General features: G+C 41.0%; 1 protein-coding gene and 10 non-coding genes across 11 annotated transcripts in view; all 11 read right to left on the bottom strand.

The window, feature by feature from the left end:
* Positions 1 to 18,416, bottom strand: part of LOC144687635 (synergin gamma-like) — a 450,053-nt gene that overhangs the window by 281,660 nt on the left and 149,977 nt on the right. The gene's annotated exons all lie outside the window — the stretch shown is intronic.
* On the bottom strand, positions 1,248 to 1,354 carry LOC144688119 (U6 spliceosomal RNA). Its single transcript, XR_013578326.1, has one exon. It is a non-coding gene; the product is annotated as a U6 spliceosomal RNA (small nuclear RNA).
* LOC144688117 (U6 spliceosomal RNA) lies at positions 3,011 to 3,117 on the bottom strand. Its single transcript, XR_013578325.1, has one exon. It is a non-coding gene; the product is annotated as a U6 spliceosomal RNA (small nuclear RNA).
* LOC144688078 (U6 spliceosomal RNA) lies at positions 4,775 to 4,881 on the bottom strand. The gene has a single exon (XR_013578287.1). It is a non-coding gene; the product is annotated as a U6 spliceosomal RNA (small nuclear RNA).
* On the bottom strand, positions 6,540 to 6,646 carry LOC144688077 (U6 spliceosomal RNA). Its single transcript, XR_013578286.1, has one exon. It is a non-coding gene; the product is annotated as a U6 spliceosomal RNA (small nuclear RNA).
* Positions 8,304 to 8,410, bottom strand: LOC144688116 (U6 spliceosomal RNA). Its single transcript, XR_013578324.1, has one exon. It is a non-coding gene; the product is annotated as a U6 spliceosomal RNA (small nuclear RNA).
* LOC144688076 (U6 spliceosomal RNA) lies at positions 10,068 to 10,174 on the bottom strand. Its single transcript, XR_013578285.1, has one exon. It is a non-coding gene; the product is annotated as a U6 spliceosomal RNA (small nuclear RNA).
* Positions 11,833 to 11,939, bottom strand: LOC144688075 (U6 spliceosomal RNA). Its single transcript, XR_013578284.1, has one exon. It is a non-coding gene; the product is annotated as a U6 spliceosomal RNA (small nuclear RNA).
* LOC144688115 (U6 spliceosomal RNA) lies at positions 13,597 to 13,703 on the bottom strand. The gene has a single exon (XR_013578323.1). It is a non-coding gene; the product is annotated as a U6 spliceosomal RNA (small nuclear RNA).
* On the bottom strand, positions 15,361 to 15,467 carry LOC144688074 (U6 spliceosomal RNA). Its single transcript, XR_013578283.1, has one exon. It is a non-coding gene; the product is annotated as a U6 spliceosomal RNA (small nuclear RNA).
* On the bottom strand, positions 17,125 to 17,231 carry LOC144688195 (U6 spliceosomal RNA). Its single transcript, XR_013578388.1, has one exon. It is a non-coding gene; the product is annotated as a U6 spliceosomal RNA (small nuclear RNA).

Below are 18,416 nucleotides of genomic sequence, written 5' to 3'. Positions count from 1 at the left end.
AATGTCAGTCATCAAAGCTACAGCCCCACTCAAGAGGCGTGCACATTGGTGCAAGAATCAGCAAAGAATTCTGCATATCGGTCATCTCATAGCTGCTAGCAGAACTGACTTTCTGAAATATAGCAACAGCTTCACGAAAGGGAACGCAGCCCTATAGAAAGCTAAAAGCTCAACAACAGCCCTCACACATGAAAACAAGAGATTGATACACACTTTGTTACTTAGCTGGAGACATGATCCGCATAATCAACCAGTATTGAAGCAAATTGCTCATCCAATGAACATTTCAATGCATCTGGGACAATAGTCCCAGTTAATCGGTGGACTTTTGCCTTGTAATTAATCATGTCGACTAGATGACTTTAAGCATTTTGATCATTCAAAGAAGTAAATCATTTAAAAGTACTAAACAACAATCTGAGCTAAAGTTACATTTTGGATTTGTATCCAACCAGCATTTAACAGAAAGTAACCATTCAATCGCACAGCGATATTTAATCCCACACACACACAACTCACAAAGTCAATTCACATGTCCTGGATCACTTCACAGGCACACTGTATCCCTGAACCTGTCACAGAGAAACTCTCATCTCCTCTTCCAATTCAGTTAAACTGCTCTGAAGAAGCAAACTCCAATCGACTTCTCTCACCACAGATTCTGACAGACCAGTTCAGATTTTCCAGTATTTTCGGTTTCTATTTCAGTTAAACTCCTATTCTTTTATTATTTTCTTGGATTCAAACGCAACTCCCATTCTCCAAATCTTATTCCACATCTTCCAGCACATTATGAACACCCATTTTCGCTATTCCGGCAAACATTACACCCTTTCCTGAACTGGAGTCAATCCATTTGAATGTGCTGTTCCCAGCACAACGCTCTGCTGGAGATTTGGTCCACAGCGTTGTTGTCCAGGAGCTTTTCTCTCCCACCGAATTCCCGACACGCCGACTTGTCTTTGCTGAGTTTTATCAGCCTTTTGTGTTTTGGTTCCAGATTTGCAGTATCTGTGATATTTTGCTCTTTTGTCATTCAATAAGTATCAAATAATTAATGTTTTAAATATCTCAAGTACCCGATTTCAAAGTGAGAAATCTGGACGTTCGACAAATCTGTGGAATGAAAAGGTTGAACTGAATCAGGTAAAGGAGGAGCTGAATAAAGATGTTGGATTGTGTGATGATGGTTTTTGAAACAGGGTAAATTGTGGATGTGCTGCAAAAGGTGAGATGTTTTGAAAGTGTAAAATATGGAACGCTTCTCGAATTTGCGTGTCATCCTTGCGCATGGGCCATGCTAATCTTCTCTGTATCGTTCCAATTTTAGTGTATGTGCTGCCGAAGCGAGCACGAATCACGGCTGAGTATCAGCGCCTTATTAATGCCCAATATTCAACATGCTTTTTGGTTACACTGACTTCATTTCCTCTGGTTAAGTTTTTTTTCAACGGTACATTAACGTTCTGCTACACAATAATACATCAAACAAATTGTGCTACCACCACAATGGGACTTTTACATGTTGGGCCTTCCAAACATACACACTGACAGGAAAGCACATGTCCATGCAAAGTATTCTGGTCGCCTACTTTCCCCACCTCACAGCTCCCTCTTCGAACATGTTGGTGAAGTCAATCCATCCAGCATCAGGATGCAGCCAGACAGGCCATCAAGGGATCCCGTCAAACATTTCCAGGGTACTTAGCACACGAGTGCTCTTCGCTGAAACCACCGTGTCGTTTACCAACTATGTCTTTTCCAATGTCAGTCATCAAAGCTACAGCCCCACTCAACAGGCGTGCACATTGGTGCAAGAATCAGCAAAGAATTCTGCATATCGGTCATCTCATAGCTGCTAGCAGAACTGACTTTCTGAAATATAGCAACAGCTTCACGAAAGGGAACGCAGCCCTATAGAAAGCTAAAAGCTCAACAACAGCCCTCACACATGAAAACAAGAGATTGATACACACTTTGTTACTTAGCTGGAGACATGATCCGCATAATCAACCAGTATTGAAGCAAATTGCTCATCCAATGAACATTTCAATGCATCTGGGACAATAGTCCCAGTTAATCGGTGGACTTTTGCCTTGTAATTAATCATGTCGACTAGATGACTTTAAGCATTTTGATCATTCAAAGAAGTAAATCATTTAAAAGTACTAAACAACAATCTGAGCTAAAGTTATATTTTGGATTTGTATCCAACCAGCATTTAACAGAAAGTAACCATTCAATCGCACAGCGATATTTAATCCCACACACACACAACTCACAAAGTCAATTCACATGTCCTGGATCACTTCACAGGCACACTGTATCCCTGAACCTGTCACAGAGAAACTCTCATCTCCTCTTCCAATTCAGTTAAACTGCTCTGAAGAAGCAAACTCCAATCGACTTCTCTCACCACAGATTCTGACAGACCAGTTCAGATTTTCCAGTATTTTCGGTTTCTATTTCAGTTAAACTCCTATTCTTTTATTATTTTCTTGGATTCAAACGCAACTCCCATTCTCCAAATCTTATTCCACATCTTCCAGCACATTATGAACACCCATTTTCGCTATTCCGGCAAACATTACACCCTTTCCTGAACTTGAGTCAATCCATTTGAATGTGCTGTTCCCAGCACAACGCTCTGCTGGGGATTTGCTCCACAGCCTTGTTGTCCAGGAGCTTTTCTCTCCCACCGAATTCCCGACACGCCGACTTGTCTTTGCTGAGTTTTATCAGCCTTTTGTGTTTTGGTTCTAGATTTGCAGCATCTGTGATATTTTGCTCTTTTGCCATTCAATAAGTATCAAATAATTAATGTTTTAAATATCTCAAGTACCCGATTTCAAAGTGAGAAATCTGGACGTTCGACAAATCTGTGGAATGAAAAGGTTGAACTGAATCAGGTAAAGGAGGAGCTGAATAAAGATGTTGGATTGTGTGATGATGGTTTTTGAAACAGGGTAAATTGTGGATGTGCTGCAAAAGGTGAGATGTTTTGAAAGTGTAAAATATGGAACGCTTCTCGAATTTGCGTGTCATCCTTGCGCATGGGCCATGCTAATCTTCTCTGTATCGTTCCAATTTTAGTGTATGTGCTGCCGAAGCGAGCACGAATCACGGCTGAGTATCAGCGCCTTCTTAATGCCCAATATTCAACATGCTTTTTGGTTACACTGACTTCATTTCCTCTGGTTAAGTTTTTTTTTCAACGGTACATTAACGTTCTGCTACACAATAATACATCAAACAAATTGTGCTACCACCACAATGGGACTTTTACATGTTGGGCCTTCCAAACATACACACTGACAGGAAAGCACATGTCCATGCAAAGTATTCTGGTCGCCTACTTTACCCACCTCACAGCTCCCTCTTCGAACATGTTGGTGAAGTCAATCCATCCAGCATCAGGATGCAGCCAGACAGGCCATCAAGGGATCCCGTCAAACATTTCCAGGGTACTTAGCACACGAGTGCTCTTGGCTGAAACCACCTTGTCGTTTACCAACTATGTCTTTTCCAATGTCAGTCATCAAAGCTGCTGCCCTACTCAAGAGGCGTGCACATGGGTGCAAGAATCTGCAAAGAATTCTGCATGTCGGTCATCTCATAGCTGCCAGCAGAACTGACTTTCTGAAATATAGCAACAGCTTCACGAAAGGGAACGCAGCCCTATAGAAAGCGAAAAGCTCAACAACAGCCCTCACACATGAAAACAAGAGATTGATACACACTTTGTTACTTAGCTGGAGACATGATCCGCATAATCAACCAGTATTGAAGCACATTGCTCATCCAATAATCTTTTCAATACATCTGGGACAATAGTCCCAGTTAATCTGTGGACTTTTACCTTGTAATTAATCATGTCGACTAGATGACTTTAAGCATTTTGATCATTCAAAGAAGTAAATCTTTTAAAAGTACTAAACAACAATCTGAGCTAAATTTACAATTTGGATTTGTATCCGACCAGCATTTAACTGAAAGTAACCATTCAATCGCACAGCTATATTTAATCCCACACACACACAACTCACAAAGTCAATTCACATGTCCTGGATCACTTCACAGTCACACTGTACCCCTGAACCTGTCACAGAGAAACTCTCATCCCCTCTTCCAATTCAGTTAAACTGCTCTGAAGAAGCAAACTCCAATCGACTTCACTCACCACAGATTCTGACAGACCAGTTCAGATTTTCCAGTATCTTCGGTTTCTATTTCAGTTAAACTCCTATTCTTTTATTATTTTCTTGGATTCAAACGCAACTCCCATTCTCCAAATCTTATTCCACATCTTCCAGCACATTATGAACACCCATTTTCGCTTTCCCAGCAAACATTACACCCTTTCCTGAACTGGAGTCAATCCATTTGAATGTGCTGTTCGAAGCACAACGCTCTGCTGGGGATTAGCTCCACGGCGTTGTTGTCCAGGAGCTTTTCTCTCCCACCGAATTCCCGACACGCCGACTTGTCTTTGCTGAGTTTTATCAGCCTTTTGTGTTTTGATTCTAGATTTGCAGCATCTGTGATATTTTGCTGTTTTGTCAGTCAATAAGTATCAAATAATTAATGTTTTAAATATCTCAAGTAACCGATTTCAAAGTGAGAAAGTTGGACGTTCGATAAATCTGTGGAATGAAAAGGTTGAATTGAATCAGGTAAAGGAGGAGCTGAATAAAGATGTTGGATTGTGTGATGATGGTTTTTGAAACAGGGTAAATTGTGAATGTTCTGCAAAAGGTGAAATGTTTTGAAAGTGTAAAATATGGAACGCTTCACGAATTTGCGTGTCATCCTTGCGCAGGGGCCATGCTAATCTTCTCTGTATCGTTCCAATTTTAGTGTATGTGCTGCCGAAGCGAGCACGAATCTCCGCTGAGTATCAGCGCCTTATTAATGCTCAATATTCAACATGCTTTTTGGTTACACTAACTTCATTTCATCTGGTTAAGTTTTTTCAACGGTACATTAACGGTCTGCTACACAATAATACATCAAACAAATTGTGCTACCACCACAATGGGACTTTTACATGTTGGGCCTTAGAAACATACAAACTGACAGGAAAGCACATGTCCATGCAAAGTATTCTGGTCGCCAACTTTCCCCAACTCACAGCTCCCTCTTCGAACATGCTGGTGATCTCAGTCAATCCATCCAGCATCAGGATGCAGCCAGACAGGCCATCAAGGGATCCCGTCAAACATTTCCAGGGTACCTAGCACACGAGTGCTCTTGGTTGAAACCACCTTGTCGTTTACCAACTATGTCTTGTCCAATGTCAGTCATCAAAGCTACAGCCACACTCAAGAGGCGTGCACATGGGTGCAAGAATCAGCAAAGAATTCTGCATGTCGGTCATCTCATAGCTGCCAGCAGAACTGACTTTCTGAAATATAGCAACAGCTTCACGAAAGGGAACGCAGCCCTATAGAAAGCGAAAAGCTCAACAACAGCCCTCACACATGAAAACAAGAGATTGATACACACTTTGTTACTTAGCTGGAGACATGATCCGCATAATCAACCAGTATTGAAGCACATTGTTCATCCAATAATCTTTTCAATACATCTGGGACAATAGTCCCAGTTAATCTGTGGACTTTTACCTTGTAATTAATCATGTCGACTAGATGACTTTAAGCATTTTGATCATTCAAAGAAGTAAATCTTTTAAAAGTACTAAACAACAATCTGAGCTAAATTTACAATTTGGATTTGTATCCGACCAGCATTTAACTGAAAGTAACCATTCAATCGCACAGCTATATTTAATCCCACACACACACAACTCACAAAGTCAATTCACATGTCCTGGATCACTTCACAGTCACACTGTACCCCTGAACCTGTCACAGAGAAACTCTCATCCCCTCTTCCAATTCAGTTAAACTGCTCTGAAGAAGCAAACTCCAATCGACTTCACTCACCACAGATTCTGACAGACCAGTTCAGATTTTCCAGTATCTTCGGTTTCTATTTCAGTTAAACTCCTATTCTTTTATTATTTTCTTGGATTCAAACGCAACTCCCATTCTCCAAATCTTATTCCACATCTTCCAGCACATTATGAACACCCATTTTCGCTTTCCCAGCAAACATTACACCCTTTCCTGAACTGGAGTCAATCCATTTGAATGTGCTGTTCGAAGCACAACGCTCTGCTGGGGATTTGTTCCACAGCGTTGTTGTCCAGGAGCTTTTCTCTCCCACCGAATTCCCGACACGCCGACTTGTCTTTGCTGAGTTTTATCAGCCTTTTGTGTTTTGATTCTAGATTTGCAGCATCTGTGATATTTTGCTGTTTTGTCAATCAATAAGTATCAAATAATTAATGTTTTAAATATCTCAAGTAACCGATTTCAAAGTGAGAAAGTTGGACGTTCGATAAATCTGTGGAATGAAAAGGTTGAATTGAATCAGGTAAAGGAGGAGCTGAATAAAGATGTTGGATTGTGTGATGATGGTTTTTGAAACAGGGTAAATTGTGGATGTGCTGCAAAAGGTGAAATGTTTTGAAAGTGTAAAATATGGAACGCTTCACGAATTTGCGTGTCATCCTTGCGCAGGGGCCATGCTAATCTTCTCTGTATCGTTCCAATTTTAGTGTATGTGCTGCCGAAGCGAGCACGAATCATCGCTGAGTATCAGCGCCTTATTAATGCTCAATATTCAACATGCTTTTTGGTTACACTAACTTCATTTCATCTGGTTCAGTTTTTTCAACGGTACATTAACGGTCTGCTACACAATAATACATCAAACAAATTGTGGTACCACCACAATGGGACTTTTACATGTTGGGCCTTAGAAACATACAAACTGACAGGAAAGCACATGTCCATGCAAAGTATTCTGGTCGCCAACTTTCCCCAACTCACAGCTCCCTCTTCGAACATGCTGGTGATCTCAGTCAATCCATCCAGCATCAGGATGCAGCCAGACAGGCCATCAAGGGATCCCGTCAAACATTTCCAGGGTACCTAGCACACGAGTGCTCTTGGCTGAAACCACCTTGTCGTTTACCAACTATGTCTTGTCCAATGTCAGTCATCAAAGCTACAGCCACACTCAAGAGGCGTGCACATGGGTGCAAGAATCAGCAAAGAATTCTGCATGTCGGTCATCTCATAGCTGCTAGCAGAACTGACTTTCTGAAATATAGCAACAGCTTCACGAAAGGGAACGCAGCCCTATAGAAAGCTAAAAGCTCAACAACAGCCCTCACACATGAAAACAAGAGATTGATACACACTTTGTTACTTAGCTGGAGACATGATCCGCATAATCAACCAGTATTGAAGCAAATTGCTCATCCAATGAACATTTCAATGCATCTGGGACAGTAGTCCCAGTTAATCGGTGGACTTTTACCTTGTAATTAATCATGTCGACTAGATGACTTTAAGCATTTTGATCATTCAAAGAAGTAAATCTTTTAAAAGTACTAAACAAAATCTGAGCTAAAGTTACATTTTGGAAATGTATCCGACCAGCATTTAACAGAAAGTACCCATTCAGTCGAACAGCTATATTTAATCCCACACACACACAACTCACAAAGTCAATTCACATTTCCTGGATCACTTCACAGGCACACTGTACCCCTGAACCTGTCACAGAGAAACTCTCATCTCCACTTCCAATTCAGTTAAACTGCTCTGAAGAAGCAAACTCCAATCGACTTCTCTCACCACAGATTCTGACAGACCAGTTCAGATTTTCCAGTATTTTCGGTTTCTATTTCACTTAAACTCCTATTCTTTTATTATTTTCTTGGATTAAAACGCAACTTCCATTCTCCAAATCTTATTCCACATCTTCCAGCACATTATGAACACCCATTTTCGCTATTCCGGCAAACATTACACCCTTTCCTGAACTTGAGTCAATCCATTTGAATGTGCTGTTCCCAGCACAACGCTCTGCTGGGGATTTGCTCCACAGCCTTGTTGTCCAGGAGCTTTTCTCTCCCACCGAATTCCCGACACGCCGACTTGTCTTTGCTGAGTTTTATCAGCCTTTTGTGTTTTGGTTCTAGATTTGCAGCATCTGTGATATTTTGCTCTTTTGTCATTCAATAAGTATCAAATAATTAATGTTTTAAATATCTCAAGTACCCGATTTCAAAGTGAGAAATCTGGACGTTCGACAAATCTGTGGAATGAAAAGGTTGAACTGAATCAGGTAAAGGAGGAGCTGAATAAAGATGATGGATTGTGTGATGATGGTTTTTGAAACAGGGTAAATTGTGGATGTGCTGCAAAAGGTGAGATGTTTTGAAAGTGTAAAATATGGAACGCTTCTCGAATTTGCGTGTCATCCTTGCGCATGGGCCATGCTAATCTTCTCTGTATCGTTCCAATTTTAGTGTATGTGCTGCCGAAGCGAGCACGAATCACGGCTGAGTATCAGCGCCTTCTTAATGCCCAATATTCAACATGCCTTTTGGTTACACTGACTTCATTTCCTCTGGTTAAGTTTTTTTTTCAACGGTACATTAACGTTCTGCTACACAATAATACATCAAACAAATTGTGCTACCACCACAATGGGACTTTTACATGTTGGGCCTTCCAAACATACACACTGACAGGAAAGCACATGTCCATGCAAAGTATTCTGGTCGCCTACTTTACCCACCTCACAGCTCCCTCTTCGAATATGTTGGTGAAGTCAATCCATCCAGCATCAGGATGCAGCCAGACAGGCCATCAAGGGATCCCGTCAAACATTTCCAGGGTACTTAGCACACGAGTGCTCTTGGCTGAAACCACCTTGTCGTTTACCAACTATGTCTTTTCCAATGTCAGTCATCAAAGCTGCTGCCCTACTCAAGAGGCGTGCACATGGGTGCAAGAATCTGCAAAGAATTCTGCATGTCGGTCATCTCATAGCTGCCAGCAGAACTGACTTTCTGAAATATAGCAACAGCTTCACGAAAGGGAACGCAGCCCTATAGAAAGCGAAAAGCTCAACAACAGCCCTCACACATGAAAACAAGAGATTGATACACACTTTGTTACTTAGCTGGAGACATGATCCGCATAATCAACCAGTATTGAAGCACATTGCTCATCCAATAATCTTTTCAATACATCTGGGACAATAGTCCCAGTTAATCTGTGGACTTTTACCTTGTAATTAATCATGTCGACTAGATGACTTAAAGCATTTTGATCATTCAAAGAAGTAAATCTTTTAAAAGTACTAAACAACAATCTGAGCTAAATTTACAATTTGGATTTGTATCCGACCAGCATTTAACTGAAAGTAACCATTCAATCGCACAGCTATATTTAATCCCACACACACACAACTCACAAAGTCAATTCACATGTCCTGGATCACTTCACAGTCACACTGTACCCCTGAACCTGTCACAGAGAAACTCTCATCCCCTCTTCCAATTCAGTTAAACTGCTCTGAAGAAGCAAACTCCAATCGACTTCACTCACCACAGATTCTGACAGACCAGTTCAGATTTTCCAGTATCTTCGGTTTCTATTTCAGTTAAACTCCTATTCTTTTATTATTTTCTTGGATTCAAACGCAACTCCCATTCTCCAAATCTTATTCCACATCTTCCAGCACATTATGAACACCCATTTTCGCTTTCCCAGCAAACATTACACCCTTTCCTGAACTGGAGTCAATCCATTTGAATGTGCTGTTCGAAGCACAACGCTCTGCTGGGGATTAGCTCCACGGCGTTGTTGTCCAGGAGCTTTTCTCTCCCACCGAATTCCCGACACGCCGACTTGTCTTTGCTGAGTTTTATCAGCCTTTTGTGTTTTGATTCTAGATTTGCAGCATCTGTGATATTTTGCTGTTTTGTCAATCAATAAGTATCAAATAATTAATGTTTTAAATATCTCAAGTAACCGATTTCAAAGTGAGAAAGTTGGACGTTCGATAAATCTGTGGAATGAAAAGGTTGAATTGAATCAGGTAAAGGAGGAGCTGAATAAAGATGTTGGATTGTGTGATGATGGTTTTTGAAACAGGGTAAATTGTGAATGTTCTGCAAAAGGTGAAATGTTTTGAAAGTGTAAAATATGGAACGCTTCACGAATTTGCGTGTCATCCTTGCGCAGGGGCCATGCTAATCTTCTCTGTATCGTTCCAATTTTAGTGTATGTGCTGCCGAAGCGAGCACGAATCTCCGCTGAGTATCAGCGCCTTATTAATGCTCAATATTCAACATGCTTTTTGGTTACACTAACTTCATTTCATCTGGTTAAGTTTTTTCAACGGTACATTAACGGTCTGCTACACAATAATACATCAAACAAATTGTGCTACCACCACAATGGGACTTTTACATGTTGGGCCTTAGAAACATACAAACTGACAGGAAAGCACATGTCCATGCAAAGTATTCTGGTCGCCAACTTTCCCCAACTCACAGCTCCCTCTTCGAACATGCTGGTGATCTCAGTCAATCCATCCAGCATCAGGATGCAGCCAGACAGGCCATCAAGGGATCCCGTCAAACATTTCCAGGGTACCTAGCACACGAGTGCTCTTGGCTGAAACCACCTTGTCGTTTACCAACTATGTCTTGTCCAATGTCAGTCATCAAAGCTACAGCCACACTCAAGAGGCGTGCACATGGGTGCAAGAATCAGCAAAGAATTCTGCATGTCGGTCATCTCATAGCTGCCAGCAGAACTGACTTTCTGAAATATAGCAACAGCTTCACGAAAGGGAACGCAGCCCTATAGAAAGCGAAAAGCTCAACAACAGCCCTCACACATGAAAACAAGAGATTGATACACACTTTGTTACTTAGCTGGAGACATGATCCGCATAATCAACCAGTATTGAAGCACATTGCTCATCCAATAATCTTTTCAATACATCTGGGACAATAGTCCCAGTTAATCTGTGGACTTTTACCTTGTAATTAATCATGTCGACTAGATGACTTTAAGCATTTTGATCATTCAAAGAAGTAAATCTTTTAAAAGTACTAAACAACAATCTGAGCTAAATTTACAATTTGGATTTGTATCCGACCAGCATTTAACTGAAAGTAACCATTCAATCGCACAGCTATATTTAATCCCACACACACACAACTCACAAAGTCAATTCACATGTCCTGGATCACTTCACAGTCACACTGTACCCCTGAACCTGTCACAGAGAAACTCTCATCCCCTCTTCCAATTCAGTTAAACTGCTCTGAAGAAGCAAACTCCAATCGACTTCACTCACCACAGATTCTGACAGACCAGTTCAGATTTTCCAGTATCTTCGGTTTCTATTTCAGTTAAACTCCTATTCTTTTATTATTTTCTTGGATTCAAACGCAACTCCCATTCTCCAAATCTTATTCCACATCTTCCAGCACATTATGAACACCCATTTTCGCTTTCCCAGCAAACATTACACCCTTTCCTGAACTGGAGTCAATCCATTTGAATGTGCTGTTCGAAGCACAACGCTCGGCTGGTGATTTGTTCCACAGCGTTGTTGTCCAGGAGCTTTTCTCTCCCACCGAATTCCCGACACGCCGACTTGTCTTTGCTGAGTTTTATCAGCCTTTTGTGTTTTGATTCTAGATTTGCAGCATCTGTGATATTTTGCTGTTTTGTCAATCAATAAGTATCAAATAATTAATGTTTTAAATATCTCAAGTAACCGATTTCAAAGTGAGAAAGTTGGACGTTCGATAAATCTGTGGAATGAAAAGGTTGAATTGAATCAGGTAAAGGAGGAGCTGAATAAAGATGTTGGATTGTGTGATGATGGTTTTTGAAACAGGGTAAATTGTGGATGTGCTGCAAAAGGTGAAATGTTTTGAAAGTGTAAAATATGGAACGCTTCACGAATTTGCGTGTCATCCTTGCGCAGGGGCCATGCTAATCTTCTCTGTATCGTTCCAATTTTAGTGTATGTGCTGCCGAAGCGAGCACGAATCTCCGCTGAGTATCAGCGCCTTATTAATGCTCAATATTCAACATGCTTTTTGGTTACACTAACTTCATTTCATCTGGTTCAGTTTTTTCAACGGTACATTAACGGTCTGCTACACAATAATACATCAAACAAATTGTGCTACCACCACAATGGGACTTTTACATGTTGGGCCTTAGAAACATACAAACTGACAGGAAAGCACATGTCCATGCAAAGTATTCTGGTCGCCAACTTTCCCCAACTCACAGCTCCCTCTTCGAACATGCTGGTGATCTCAGTCAATCCATCCAGCATCAGGATGCAGCCAGACAGGCCATCAAGGGATCCCGTCAAACATTTCCAGGGTACCTAGCACACGAGTGCTCTTGGCTGAAACCACCTTGTCGTTTACCAACTATGTCTTGTCCAATGTCAGTCATCAAAGCTACAGCCACACTCAAGAGGCGTGCACATGGGTGCAAGAATCAGCAAAGAATTCTGCATGTCGGTCATCTCATAGCTGCTAGCAGAACTGACTTTCTGAAATATAGCAACAGCTTCACGAAAGGGAACGCAGCCCTATAGAAAGCTAAAAGCTCAACAACAGCCCTCACACATGAAAACAAGAGATTGATACACACTTTGTTACTTAGCTGGAGACATGATCCGCATAATCAACCAGTATTGAAGCAAATTGCTCATCCAATGAACATTTCAATGCATCTGGGACAGTAGTCCCAGTTAATCGGTGGACTTTTACCTTGTAATTAATCATGTCGACTAGATGACTTTAAGCATTTTGATCATTCAAAGAAGTAAATCTTTTAAAAGTACTAAACAAAATCTGAGCTAAAGTTACATTTTGGAAATGTATCCGACCAGCATTTAACAGAAAGTACCCATTCAGTCGAACAGCTATATTTAATCCCACACACACACAACTCACAAAGTCAATTCACATTTCCTGGATCACTTCACAGGCACACTGTACCCCTGAACCTGTCACAGAGAAACTCTCATCTCCACTTCCAATTCAGTTAAACTGCTCTGAAGAAGCAAACTCCAATCGACTTCTCTCACCACAGATTCTGACAGACCAGTTCAGATTTTCCAGTATTTTCGGTTTCTATTTCACTTAAACTCCTATTCTTTTATTATTTTCTTGGATTAAAACGCAACTTCCATTCTCCAAATCTTATTCCACATCTTCCAGCACATTATGAACACCCATTTTCGCTATTCCGGCAAACATTACACCCTTTCCTGAACTTGAGTCAATCCATTTGAATGTGCTGTTCCCAGCACAACGCTCTGCTGGGGATTTGCTCCACAGCCTTGTTGTCCAGGAGCTTTTCTCTCCCACCGAATTCCCGACACGCCGACTTGTCTTTGCTGAGTTTTATCAGCCTTTTGTGTTTTGGTTCTAGATTTGCAGCATCTGTGATATTTTGCTCTTTTGTCATTCAATAAGTATCAAATAATTAATGTTTTAAATATCTCAAGTACCCGATTTCAAAGTGAGAAATCTGGACGTTCGACAAATCTGTGGAATGAAAAGGTTGAACTGAATCAGGTAAAGGAGGAGCTGAATAAAGATGATGGATTGTGTGATGATGGTTTTTGAAACAGGGTAAATTGTGGATGTGCTGCAAAAGGTGAGATGTTTTGAAAGTGTAAAATATGGAACGCTTCTCGAATTTGCGTGTCATCCTTGCGCATGGGCCATGCTAATCTTCTCTGTATCGTTCCAATTTTAGTGTATGTGCTGCCGAAGCGAGCACGAATCACGGCTGAGTATCAGCGCCTTCTTAATGCCCAATATTCAACATGCCTTTTGGTTACACTGACTTCATTTCCTCTGGTTAAGTTTTTTTTTCAACGGTACATTAACGTTCTGCTACACAATAATACATCAAACAAATTGTGCTACCACCACAATGGGACTTTTACATGTTGGGCCTTCCAAACATACACACTGACAGGAAAGCACATGTCCATGCAAAGTATTCTGGTCGCCTACTTTACCCACCTCACAGCTCCCTCTTCGAACATGTTGGTGAAGTCAATCCATCCAGCATCAGGATGCAGCCAGACAGGCCATCAAGGGATCCCGTCAAACATTTCCAGGGTACTTAGCACACGAGTGCTCTTGGCTGAAACCACCTTGTCGTTTACCAACTATGTCTTTTCCAATGTCAGTCATCAAAGCTGCTGCCCTACTCAAGAGGCGTGCACATGGGTGCAAGAATCTGCAAAGAATTCTGCATGTCGGTCATCTCATAGCTGCCAGCAGAACTGACTTTCTGAAATATAGCAACAGCTTCACGAAAGGGAACGCAGCCCTATAGAAAGCGAAAAGCTCAACAACAGCCCTCACACATGAAAACAAGAGATTGATACACACTTTGTTACTTAGCTGGAGACATGATCCGCATAATCAACCAGTATTGAAGCACATTGCTCATCCAATAATCTTTTCAATACATCTGGGACAATAGTCCCAGTTAATCTGTGGACTTTTACCTTGTAATTAATCATGTCGACTAGATGACTTTAAGCATTTTGATCATTCAAAGAAGTAAATCTTTTAAAAGTACTAAACAACAATCTGAGCTAAATTTACAATTTGGATTTGTATCCGACCAGCATTTAACTGAAAGTAACCATTCAATCGCACAGCTATATTTAATCCCACACACACACAACTCACAAAGTCAATTCACATGTCCTGGATCACTTCACAGTCACACTGTACCCCTGAACCTGTCACAGAGAAACTCTCATCCCCTCTTCCAATTCAGTTAAACTGCTCTGAAGAAGCAAACTCCAATCGACTTCACTCACCACAGATTCTGACAGACCAGTTCAGATTTTCCAGTATCTTCGGTTTCTATTTCAGTTAAACTCCTATTCTTTTATTATTTTCTTGGATTCAAACGCAACTCCCATTCTCCAAATCTTATTCCACATCTTCCAGCACATTATGAACACCCATTTTCGCTTTCCCAGCAAACATTACACCCTTTCCTGAACTGGAGTCAATCCATTTGAATGTGCTGTTCGAAGCACAACGCTCTGCTGGGGATTAGCTCCACGGCGTTGTTGTCCAGGAGCTTTTCTCTCCCACCGAATTCCCGACACGCCGACTTGTCTTTGCTGAGTTTTATCAGCCTTTTGTGTTTTGATTCTAGATTTGCAGCATCTGTGATATTTTGCTGTTTTGTCAATCAATAAGTATCAAATAATTAATGTTTTAAATATCTCAAGTAACCGATTTCAAAGTGAGAAAGTTGGACGTTCGATAAATCTGTGGAATGAAAAGGTTGAATTGAATCAGGTAAAGGAGGAGCTGAATAAAGATGTTGGATTGTGTGATGATGGTTTTTGAAACAGGGTAAATTGTGAATGTTCTGCAAAAGGTGAAATGTTTTGAAAGTGTAAAATATGGAACGCTTCACGAATTTGCGTGTCATCCTTGCGCAGGGGCCATGCTAATCTTCTCTGTATCGTTCCAATTTTAGTGTATGTGCTGCCGAAGCGAGCACGAATCTCCGCTGAGTATCAGCGCCTTATTAATGCTCAATATTCAACATGCTTTTTGGTTACACTAACTTCATTTCATCTGGTTCAGTTTTTTCAACGGTACATTAACGGTCTGCTACACAATAATACATCAAACAAATTGTGCTACCACCACAATGGGACTTTTACATGTTGGGCCTTAGAAACATACAAACTGACAGGAAAGCACATGTCCATGCAAAGTATTCTGGTCGCCAACTTTCCCCAACTCACAGCTCCCTCTTCGAACATGCTGGTGATCTCAGTCAATCCATCCAGCATCAGGATGCAGCCAGACAGGCCATCAAGGGATCCCGTCAAACATTTCCAGGGTACCTAGCACACGAGTGCTCTTGGCTGAAACCACCTTGTCGTTTACCAACTATGTCTTGTCCAATGTCAGTCATCAAAGCTACAGCCACACTCAAGAGGCGTGCACATGGGTGCAAGAATCAGCAAAGAATTCTGCATGTCGGTCATCTCATAGCTGCCAGCAGAACTGACTTTCTGAAATATAGCAACAGCTTCACGAAAGGGAACGCAGCCCTATAGAAAGCGAAAAGCTCAACAACAGCCCTCACACATGAAAACAAGAGATTGATACACACTTTGTTACTTAGCTGGAGGCATGTTCCGCATAACCAACCAGTATTGAAGCAAAGTGCTCATCCAATGATCTTTTCAATGCATCTGGGACAATAGTCCCAGTTAATCGGTGGACTTTTACATTGTAATTAATCATGTCGACTAGATGACTTTAAGCATTTTGATCATTCAAAGAAGCAAATCTTTTAAAAGTACTAAACAAAATCTGAGCTAAAGTTACATTTTGGAAATGTATCCGACCAGCATTTAACAGAAAGTACCCATTCAGTCGAACAGCTATATTTAATCCCACACACACACAACTCACAAAGTCAATTCACATTTCCTGGATCACTTCACAGGCACACTGTACCCCTGAACCTGTCACAGAGAAACTCTCATCTCCACTTCCAATTCAGTTAAACTGCTCTGAAGAAGCAAACTCCAATCGACTTCTCTCACCACAGATTCTGACAGACCAGTTCAGATTTTCCAGTATTTTCGGTTTCTATTTCACTTAAACTCGTATTCATTTATTATTTTCTTGAATTAAAACGCAACTCCCATTCTCCAAATCTTATTCCACATTTTCCAGCACATTATGAACACCCATTTTCGCTATTCCGGCAAACATTACACCCTTTCCTGAACTGGAGTCACTCCATTTGAATGTGCTGTTCCCAGCACAACTCTCTACTGGTGATTTGTTCCACAGCGTTGTTGTCCAGGAGCTTTTCTCTCCCACCGAATTCCCGACACGCCGACTTGTCTTTGCTGAGTTTTATCAGCCTTTTGTGTTTTGGTTCTAGATTTGCAGCATCTGTGATATTTTGCTCTTTTGTCATTCAATAAGTATCAAATAATTAATGTTTTAAATATCTCAAGTACCCGATTTCAAAGTGAGAAATCTGGACGTTCGACAAATCTGTGGAATGAAAAGGTTGAACTGAATCAGGTAAAGGAGGAGCTGAATAAAGATGTTGGATTGTGTGATGATGGTTTTTGAAACAGGGTAAATTGTGGATGTGCTGCAAAAGGTGAGATGTTTTGAAAGTGTAAAATATGGAACGCTTCACGAATTTGCGTGTCATCCTTGCGCAGGGGCCATGCTAATCTTCTCTGTATCGTTCCAATTTTAGTGTATGTGCTGCCGAAGCGAGCACGAATCACCGCTGAGTATCAGCGCCTTATTAATGCTCAATATTCAACATGCTTTTTGGTTACACTAACTTCATTTCCTCTGGTTAAGATTTTGTTCAACGGTACATTAACGTTCTGCTACGGAATAATACATCAAACAAATTGTGCTACCACCACAATGGGACTTTTACATGTTGGGCCTTCCAAACATACACACTGACAGTAAAGCACATGTCCATGCAAAACATTCTGCTCGCCTACTTTACCCACCTCACAGCTCCCTCTTCGAACATGTTGGTGAAGTCAATCCATCCAGCATCAGGATGCAGCCAGACAGGCCATCAAGGGATCCCGTCAAACATTTCCAGGGTACTTAGCACACGGGTGCTCTTGGCTGAAACCACCTTGTCGTTTACCAACTATGTCTTTTCCAATGTCAGTCATCAAAGCTGCTGCCCTACTCAAGAGGCGTGCACATGGGTGCAAGAATCAGCAAAGAATTCTGCATGTCGGTCATCTCATAGCTGCTAGCAGAACTGACTTTCTGAAATATAGCAACAGCTTCACGAAAGGGAACGCAGCCCTATAGAAAGCTAAAAGCTCAACAACAGCCCTCACACATGAAAACAAGAGATTGATACACACTTTGTTACTTAGCTGGAGACATGATCCGCATAATCAACCAGTATTGAAGCAAATTGCTCATCCAATGAACATTTCAATGCATCTGGGACAGTAGTCCCAGTTAATCGGTGGACTTTTACCTTGTAATTAATCATGTCGACTAGATGACTTTAAGCATTTTGATCATTCAAAGAAGTAAATCTTTTAAAAGTACTAAACAAAATCTGAGCTAAAGTTACATTTTGGAAATGTATCCGACCAGCATTTAACAGAAAGTACCCATTCAGTCGAACAGCTATATATAATCCCACACACACACAACTCACAAAGTCAATTCACATTTCCTGGATCACTTCACAGGCACACTGTACCCCTGAACCTGTCACAGAGAAACTCTCATCTCCACTTCCAATTCAGTTAAACTGCTCTGAAGAAGCAAACTCCAATCGACTTCTCTCACCACAGATTCTGACAGACCAGTTCAGATTTTCCAGTATTTTCGGTTTCTATTTCACTTAAACTCCTATTCTTTTATTATTTTCTTGGATTAAAACGCAACTTCCATTCTCCAAATCTTATTCCAC

The sequence above is a fragment of the Cetorhinus maximus genome, chromosome 12 (genome assembly GCF_964194155.1).
Source record: "Cetorhinus maximus chromosome 12, sCetMax3.hap1.1, whole genome shotgun sequence".
Lineage (NCBI taxonomy): Eukaryota > Metazoa > Chordata > Chondrichthyes > Lamniformes > Cetorhinidae > Cetorhinus > Cetorhinus maximus.
This window is presented reverse-complemented; position numbering and strand designations above follow the sequence as displayed.